Genomic DNA, 8,774 nt, shown 5'->3' with positions numbered 1-8,774 from the left:
TGAGGGACCAAACATACATGAACAAGACTCTAAAATACTCCCCAAAAAAGCCCCTAAAACACCTTAAAACAATCACATAAATCATGCAAAGGAAGGCTGAACAGGGCGCTTTCGGCGACAGGTTCGGCGGCTGAAAGTCCCTCCAGAGCCGAAAGTCATGCATGTTCGGCGGCACTTTCGGCGGCCGAAGGTTCTTTCCAGAGATGAAACTCATGCATGTTTGGCGACTCCTTCGGCGGCCGAAACTCCCTTCCAGAGCCGAAAGTCCACTTTCGGGGGCAGGGTTCGGTAGCCAAACGCTTGCCTCCACAGGCAGGTTCGGCGGCCGAAAGTCCCTTCGGCTGCCGAACCTGAGTTCTTCCCAAAGGCAGAAACCCAGCCTCCAACATGCACAAATGCCTCCCAAACTTCACAACTCAACCAAAGCATGAATAAACACTTCCACAACATACATACATTCATACATAAGCTCCTAGGGGCTTCAAACTATCCTAAACCCCAACTACAACACATCAAACGTACACAAACAACCCACATTGCACAATAACTCAACATAGACCTATACATGCATTTCTACCCCATTAATCAACTTAAAACTTGTTTAAACATATAATGAGCTCAAGATCGACTCTTACCTCTTGAAGATCGAGAGAGAGTGTGACCTAACTTGGAGATTTGGGGAAGATGGGTTCCTGAGGTCTCCAAGCTTCACAACTTCGATCTAAGCTCGAAATCTTCAAAAACCAAGTTAAAATCCATAAGAAATCATGAAAACTCGAAGGAAGAAGCTCAAAATCAACAAGGGACGGCGGAGAGCTCACCTTGGCCGAAAATGGGGAGAAAAGCTCGCCCATTTCGGACAAGGGACCCCTTTATAGGTGGCTGGCCAGACCACTTTCGGGGGCCTAACGTGCCTCCGCATGCATGCCATGTTCGGCGGCCGATCTTAAGGTTCGGCGGCCGAACCTGGACTTCCCTTACTTATGCCTTCGGGGGCCTAAAGCGCTCCCGAAGCGCATGCATGTTCGGCAGCCGAACTTGAGGTTCGGCGGCCGAACCTGAGTCTTCCTCCAAGGTTATTTTCATTTAAAACTTAATTTCTTTCTTGCTTGAAACTATAAAATACATTAAAACATTTTATAAAAATATGATTTTACCCTTCTAGAGGTTTCCGACATCCGAGGTCCCACCGAACGGTAGGGATTCCGATACTGGAGTCTAGCCGGGTATTACACGTTCCTTGGCAATTTGTTAATTAGTAATTAATTGGAGGACGTTCCCTAATTGGTTTAATCATAAGGAGAGACATGGTGGTGAGAAGCGTTTTCCGTTTATTTCTCTTTCAGTTTATTTCGCTTTCAGTTTGTTTTGCTTTCCGTTTATCTCGTTTCAGTTTCCTTTTCTTGTAGTTTATTTTTATTTCAGTTAATTCTCTTGGTCTTGATAAGAAAAATAGGTAAGTTCTCAATTCCCTGTGGATTCGATCCTTTCACCACTATCTACAGTTGTAAAATTATTGATAACCAGAAAGGTTATTTTTGACCGGCTTCGACAACCGCGAGTCAGCGTACTAGATATATTTTGATCGGTGTATATAATAATCTTTTAATCCTCATAGAGGGAATAGTGTTGTAAATATATTATGTTTAACTAAATCAGCCATTAGTCCTCTCTTTAAAGTTTTTAACATTTTAAAATTGTAGCAGGTTATACATATTCATTATATGTATATTCAAGGGAAATTCTATCAGTTTTTCGAGTTGTATCCATCTCTACAGGTTAGAGAGTGGGTGTTATAATTTTTGGTATCAAAGCCTAGGTTTATAGATTTTGTAGACTTTTCTTGAGTTAGTGTTCTTAATTATATTTTGATAATCCTTTTCGTATTTTCATTTATAAGACAATGCCACCCAGAGTAGGTAATAGAAATTGAGGTCTTAGTGTTTGTACAGTTAGATTAGCTGATATTGCCCTACCTCATAGGGATTCTATAGTTAAACCTCCACCTCCAGAAGGGGCAGCAGACCATGCTTTACCTGAGAGCAGAGTTAAGCATGGAGATTCTGCTTCTCATGGTGTTGAATCAGGGGCATAGCTGGCTACACTACCACCTCCCCCAGCACCCACAGTTGCACCTCCAATCGCATCTGTAGCTCCACCTCTTGTTCCACTTGTAGCACCAGCCATTCCTTTTATGATAAATACAGACTTGGGTGCTTTGTGGTACAAGTAGTTACAGCAGCTGTTACAGCTAAACCTAGAGATCCGTGGGAGATAGCGGATCGTGCTAAGTATTTATTGGCTTATTATTTTGAGGGTTCTTCTGATGCTAATATTGAAAACAAATGGTTAAAGAAAGTGATAAAAGTGTTTGAATTAATGTAATTTATTGATGTAGATAAGGTAGATAATGTACATGGATTGCTCCAGGGTAAGGCTGATAGCTGGATTAATGGCATATGTTGCAGACATGAAGTCAGATTGACTTGGGATCAATTTGTATACGAATTTCGCCAAGAGTATTTGTTAGAGAGTTATAGGAAGGGGAAACAAGATGCCTTTTTCAGGTTGTTTCAAAGGAGCCTCTTAGTAAGAGAGTATGTTGACAAGTTTGAGGACCTCTATTGCTTTGTTTCAGACATATTACCTTCTAAGGAAGCTAAATATGATAGATTCAAATAGGGTCTATATGTTAGTATTAGATCATCTATGACTTGGTTTAAAGGTAATAATTTTAGAGTGTTAGTGGAAGCAACCTTGAATGTGGAAAAATTTAAGCAAGAAGAGAAAGAGTATGAGTAGAAGATGAGTAGAAAGCATATGCAAGGTTCCTCACAAGGGTTCAGAGAGAGACCAGCTAAGAGAGAGGGCAATTCATTTCAGTCCAAAACTGAATATAGTGGTAGTGGTAGAGGTTCTTTTGTCAGTACAGAGTAGCAAGTTACCCAACCACAATTTATTCAAATTTTAGTAGCACAAAGACAGAGGCAAGGGCAAAGATATAATTTTGGGTTTGAACAAAAGAAGAGACATTTTCCTCAATGTGCCGCTTATGGTAGATATCATGTTGGGGAGTGCAAAAAATTCGACAAGGGTTGTTTTGGATGTGGTTCTTCAGGACATTTTAAGAAAGATTGTCCATTACTGATAGCTAGAGATAGTGGTTCTTAGCAAGAATTAGTGGCGCCTCAGAATCTAAAGTATGGTACAACACCATCATAGGGTGGACCTACAGCACAAGTTGGGCCTAGTGCTAGCAAAGCCAGTGGAGCTACTTCATCTTTTTAGTCTATACCTATGACATAACCTGGTAGACCTCACACTCAGGCCAGAGTCTTTGCTATGACACAGCAAGAGGCACGAGCATCTCCAGAAGTGGTGATTGGTATGTTAATTATTTTTGAAAAAGATGAACACATTCTTATAGATCCTGGTTCCACGCACTCCTTCATATCTCAATCATTCTCTGTGCATGCTGATAGAGAAGTAAAACCTTTAGATTGTGGATTAGCTATGAGTGCTCCAATTGGGGATTCTGTTGTATGTGAATATGTGTATAATGATTGTGTTGTTAAGTTGGGTGATCATGAGTTGTTAGGGGATATGATATATTCCTTTATATCTATAAGATCTTGATGTTATTCTAGGTATGGATTGGTTATCCCTTCATCATGCTACAATAGACCACTTTGAGAAATTAGTGGTGTTTAATAGTTCAGAAGGAGCCAAGTTAACTTGACTGTTCATTTGGATTGCAACCAGTCTCCCACTCATTTTCTCAAAAGTAAATCTCTCTCTCTTTTTGCTTAGAAGATGGCCGGTAGTTTGGAATTGCTAATATTGCTACGAATGAGGGAGTCATCGTTTCCTCTACCCCTGAAAATAAAGAAAATATGCCCCTAGTGGTCAACGAAGCAGACCTCAATAATTTAAATAATAAACAAATATTCCAATACATCCAAAGGCTGAAGGCTACGCTTGGGCAGTATAAAGTTTGGAGAGAGGCATAAAAATTGGATTCCAGAAGAAGGAAGGAAGCATCTGCAGACACCCCAAAACATGAATAAAAGGAGTCAAAATATGACCCAAGGGGAGGGTTGAATCCGAAGATGAATCAGACGAGGCTGAAAAGTGTTGATTGGAAGCTAGTACAGGCCATACAAAGGTACTAAACGGAATAAGAAGAGGATTTCAACCTATATGGTTTTCACCTCTTTCGGAAGAGATCTTAGCGAAAACCTTTTCTACCATGTTCAAGTTCCCTAGCTCAGACAAATATGACAGAACAACAAACCCTAGAAGCCACCTGGTGATCTTCAGGATGACAATGAAGATTCAGGACATAAATGATTTTGTGTTATGTAGGGTGTTTCCATAAATGCTCATAGTTTTGGTTCAGAAATGGTATCAACATTTGAGTCCAGGTTCAATCCAAAACTTTACACAATTTGCCGCATTATTTAAACCCAGATTTATTACTTTTATCCTCCTAAAAAACTTTTCTCTGTCTTGCAAAAGATCCGCCAAGAAGAGGGCAAGTTTTTAAGGAGTTTTGTCTCACGGTTCAATGCTGAAACTATATAAATGGAAGAATTAAATCACGAGATAGTATGTGAAGCATTGAACAAAGAATGCAAAACGTCAAATTCATGGATTCCTTGATTCTAGGCCTAATCATACAAGTATCTAATACTCATAGACCTAGTGTGCTGATCATGCTTGACCTGTGAAAGAAGCTTGGTCAGTGGATCTGCAATGTTGTCATTTGTGTCTGCTTTGCATATTTTGATATCTCCTCTATCAGGGATTTCTCGAATAAGGTGATATCGTCTAAGTATGTGTTTAGATATCTGATGAGATATGGGCTCCTTTGCCTGTGCTATGGCACCATTGTTATCACAATAAAGGTCCATAGGATTTGCAATGCTGGGAACCACTCCCAACTCTGTGATGAATTTCTTCAACCAAACTGCCTCTTTAGCTGCATCTAATGCTGCTATATACTCAGCTTCTGTTGTAGAATCTGCTACAGTGCTCAGCTTGGAACTTTTCCAGGTAACAGCTCCACCATTTAAAGTGATTACAAATCCTGACTGTGATCTGAAGTCATCTATGTCAGTTTAGAAACTAGCATATGTGTAACCATTTACAACTAGCTCGTCTCCCAAACCTCCATAAACTAGGAATGCATCCTTAGTCCTTCTAGGGTACTTTAGGATATTCTTAACAGCTGTCCAGTGACTTTCACCGAGATCTGCTAGATATCTGCTCATTGTGCTCAAGGCATATGAGACGTCTGGTCTAGTACATAACATGGTATACATGATAGATCCAATAGCAGAAGCATAAGGGATCTTATTCATCTGTTCTTGCTCATCAAATGTCATAGGACATTAATTCTTGCTGAGATGAATACCATGAGACATGGGCAAGAATCCTCGTTTGGAATCTTGCATGTTGAACCTTTTCAGCACCTTGTCAATATAAGTACTTTGACTCAGACCGATTATCCTCCTGGATCTATCCCTATAGATCTTAATACCAAGGATATATGTAGCCTCACCTATATCCTTCATTGAAAAAGAATTCCCTAACCAAGTCTTAACCTTTTGCAAGGTAGGAATATTATTTCCAATGAATAATATGTCATCCACATATAGGACTAGAAACACAACTGCATTCCCACTAACCATCTTATAAACACAAGATTCATCTTCATTTTTTATGAATCCAAAGTCCCTGACTGTCTCATGAAAACTAAGATTCCAGCTCCGAGAAGCTTGCTTCAATCCATAAATGGATCTTGAAAGCTTAGAAATCTTTCCAGAATTCTCAGGGATTACAAAACCCTCAGGTTGTGTCATGTACACATCCTCGAGCAAGTTTCCATTAAGGAAAGTTGTTTTGACATCCATTTGCCATATCTCGTAATCATAGTACGCAATAATGGCAATGAGAATTCTAACCGACTTAAGCATAGCAACTGACGAAAAGGCCTCATTATAGTCTATACCATGAGTTTGCTTGAAACCTTTTTGCAACAAGCCTTGCTTTGTAGGTATGCACATTTCCATCCATGTTAGTTTTCTTCTTGAAAACCCATTTGGAACCAATGGTCTTAACACCTTCAAAGGGATCAATTAATGACCAAACTCGATTGTCATACATGGATTGCATTTCAGATTTCATGGCACAAAGCCATTTCTCGAAATTTAGACCTGACACAGCCTCTTGATAGGTAGTAGGCTCATCTTGATCAATGAGCAAAAGTTCACGACTATCAGTCATGAGAAATCCGTATCTCTCAGGCTGATGACGTGTCCTATCAGATCTGCGTGGGACTTGTGTCACCCTTTCAGCTTCCACAACTGTTTGTGATTCTGGAAGTGGTTCTACCGGCGGTTCAATGCTCTCTTGTGGTGCTTAAGTTTTCTCAAGTCGCACTGTACTCCCACTGAATCTCTGAGAGATAAATTTCTTTTCTAAAAAGGTACCATTTTGAGCAACAAACACTTTGTTCTCTGAGAGAATATAGAAATAGTATCCTTTGGTTTCCTTTGGATACCCCACAAAATTGGACTTGATAGACTTTGGAGCTAGCTTATATGAAATTGGGCGTTTCACTTCAGCCTCACAACCCCAAATCTTAAGAAAAGACAAATTGGGCATTTTGCCAGTCCATAACTCATATGGTGTCTTTTCAACAGCTTTCGATGGTACTCGGTTTAAAAATGAATGCAGCTGTTTTCAAGGCATAACCCCAAAATGATAAAGGGAGATTTGTTTGACTCATCATAGATCGAACCATATCTAATAAAGTTCGATTTCTCCTTTCAGAAACACCATTCCATTGTGAAGTTCCTGGTGGAGTTAATTGTGAAACAATTCCACAATTTCTAAGATGTTCATCAAACTCTTGGCTCAAATATTCACCACTTCGATCAGATAGAAGCATTTTAATAGTTCTACCAAGTTGATTTTGTACTTCATTTTGAAAAGTTCTAAACATTTCAAAAGATTCATGCTTATGTTTCATTAGGTAGACGTAGCCATACCTACTGAAATTATCAGTGAATATAATGAAGTACTGATAACCTCCCCTGGCACTAATGCTTAGTGGGCCACATACATCTATATGTATTAAGCCCAATAAGTTTGAAGCCCTTTGACCTTATCCAGTAAAAGGGTCCTTTGTCATCTTACCAAGCAAACAAGATTCACAATTTTCAAATGATTCAAAATCAAATGAATCTAATAAACCATCTTTATGGAGTTTAGATATGCGATTCTCATTTATATGGCTAAGACGATAGTGCCATAAATATGTTGGGTTTAACTCATTTAGCTTAGTTTTCTTAGAAGTTATGTTATAGATATTGTTGTCTCTAGTATCATCTAGATTAAGGACATAAAGCCATCATATGAATTTGCAATACAATAAAGCAAACCATCTTTACTAATGAAGCATTTCTTATTCTTAATAAGAAATGAAAAACCTTCATCGTCCAAAACAGAAACTGAAATAATATTCCTACTCAAAGTAGGAACATAAAAGCAATTGTTCAAAACTAACAAAAGCCCATTGGGCAACACAAGTTCATAAGTCCCTACAACTATGGCAGCAATTCTTGCTCCATTGTCTACACGTAGGTCCACATCGCCCTTTTCAGTTTTCTACTCCTTTTGAGACCCTGCACATTTGTACAAATGTGAGAGCCACATTCGGTATCTAATATCCATGAAGTAGAAATAGACAAATTAATATCTATAACATAAATACCTGAAGTCGTAGTCTCACTACTCTTTTTCTTCTTGCACTCATCCAAATAGAGTTTGCAATTTCTCTTCCAATGTCCTGGTTCCTTGCAATGGAAGCAAATTCTTTCCTTAGAAACTATTTCCTTAGGAACTTTTGCCTTGGATTGTCATTTAGGCTTACCTCGTCCCTTAGGCCCATTACCACCTTTAGACTTGGGCTTCCCCTTATTTTTCATGGGCTTACCCTTATTGACATTCAAAATTTGGGTAGGTCTTTTCTTGATATTTACCTCAGCTGTCTTTAGCATCCCATACAGCTCAGGAATGGATTTCTCCATATTATTCATGTTATAGTTCATGACAAACTGAGAAAAACTGCTGGGTAAAGAATGTAGGATCAAATCCGTAGAGAGTTCTAAACTCAGAGGATAACCAAGCCTAGCAAGGTGATCAATGTAGTCTTTCATTTTCAAAACATGAGCACTAACTGATTCACCTTCAGCCATTTTGCAATCATGTAATGCAATGGTAGTTTGATACTTGTCCTGCCTAGCTTGTTGTTGGAAAGCTTGTTTGAGATGGACACTCATCTCATAAGCCTCAAGGTGCTCCAGATCCTTCTGAAGTTCTGGGCACATAGTTGCCAACATAAGACATCCAATGTCATTAGAATCATCCATATGGTTCTTATGCTTGTTCTTAACAGCATTAGTAGCATCAGCAGGAGGTAGTTCTGGAATAGCTTCATCAAGCACATAGGACTTTTTCTCTTGTTTGAGAACAATTCTCAAGTTTCTAAACCAGTCAACAAAATTAGTCCCATTTTCTTTCAGTTTATCCTTCTCAAGGATGGATCGCAGTGATAAGGTGGAATTGTTATTATCAGCCATAATTATCTACAAAATATGCAAATATAATCAATTTAGTAAATTAATATTGAGGTGATAATAATCTCCCACTAAAATATAACCCTCAAAAATAATAATATTTTAGTGGGCTAAGATCCATATTTCACC

Source organism: Manihot esculenta, chromosome 1 (genome assembly GCF_001659605.2).
Source record: "Manihot esculenta cultivar AM560-2 chromosome 1, M.esculenta_v8, whole genome shotgun sequence".
Taxonomy (NCBI): Eukaryota; Viridiplantae; Streptophyta; class Magnoliopsida; order Malpighiales; family Euphorbiaceae; genus Manihot; species Manihot esculenta.
Note: the sequence above shows the minus strand (reverse complement) of the source record.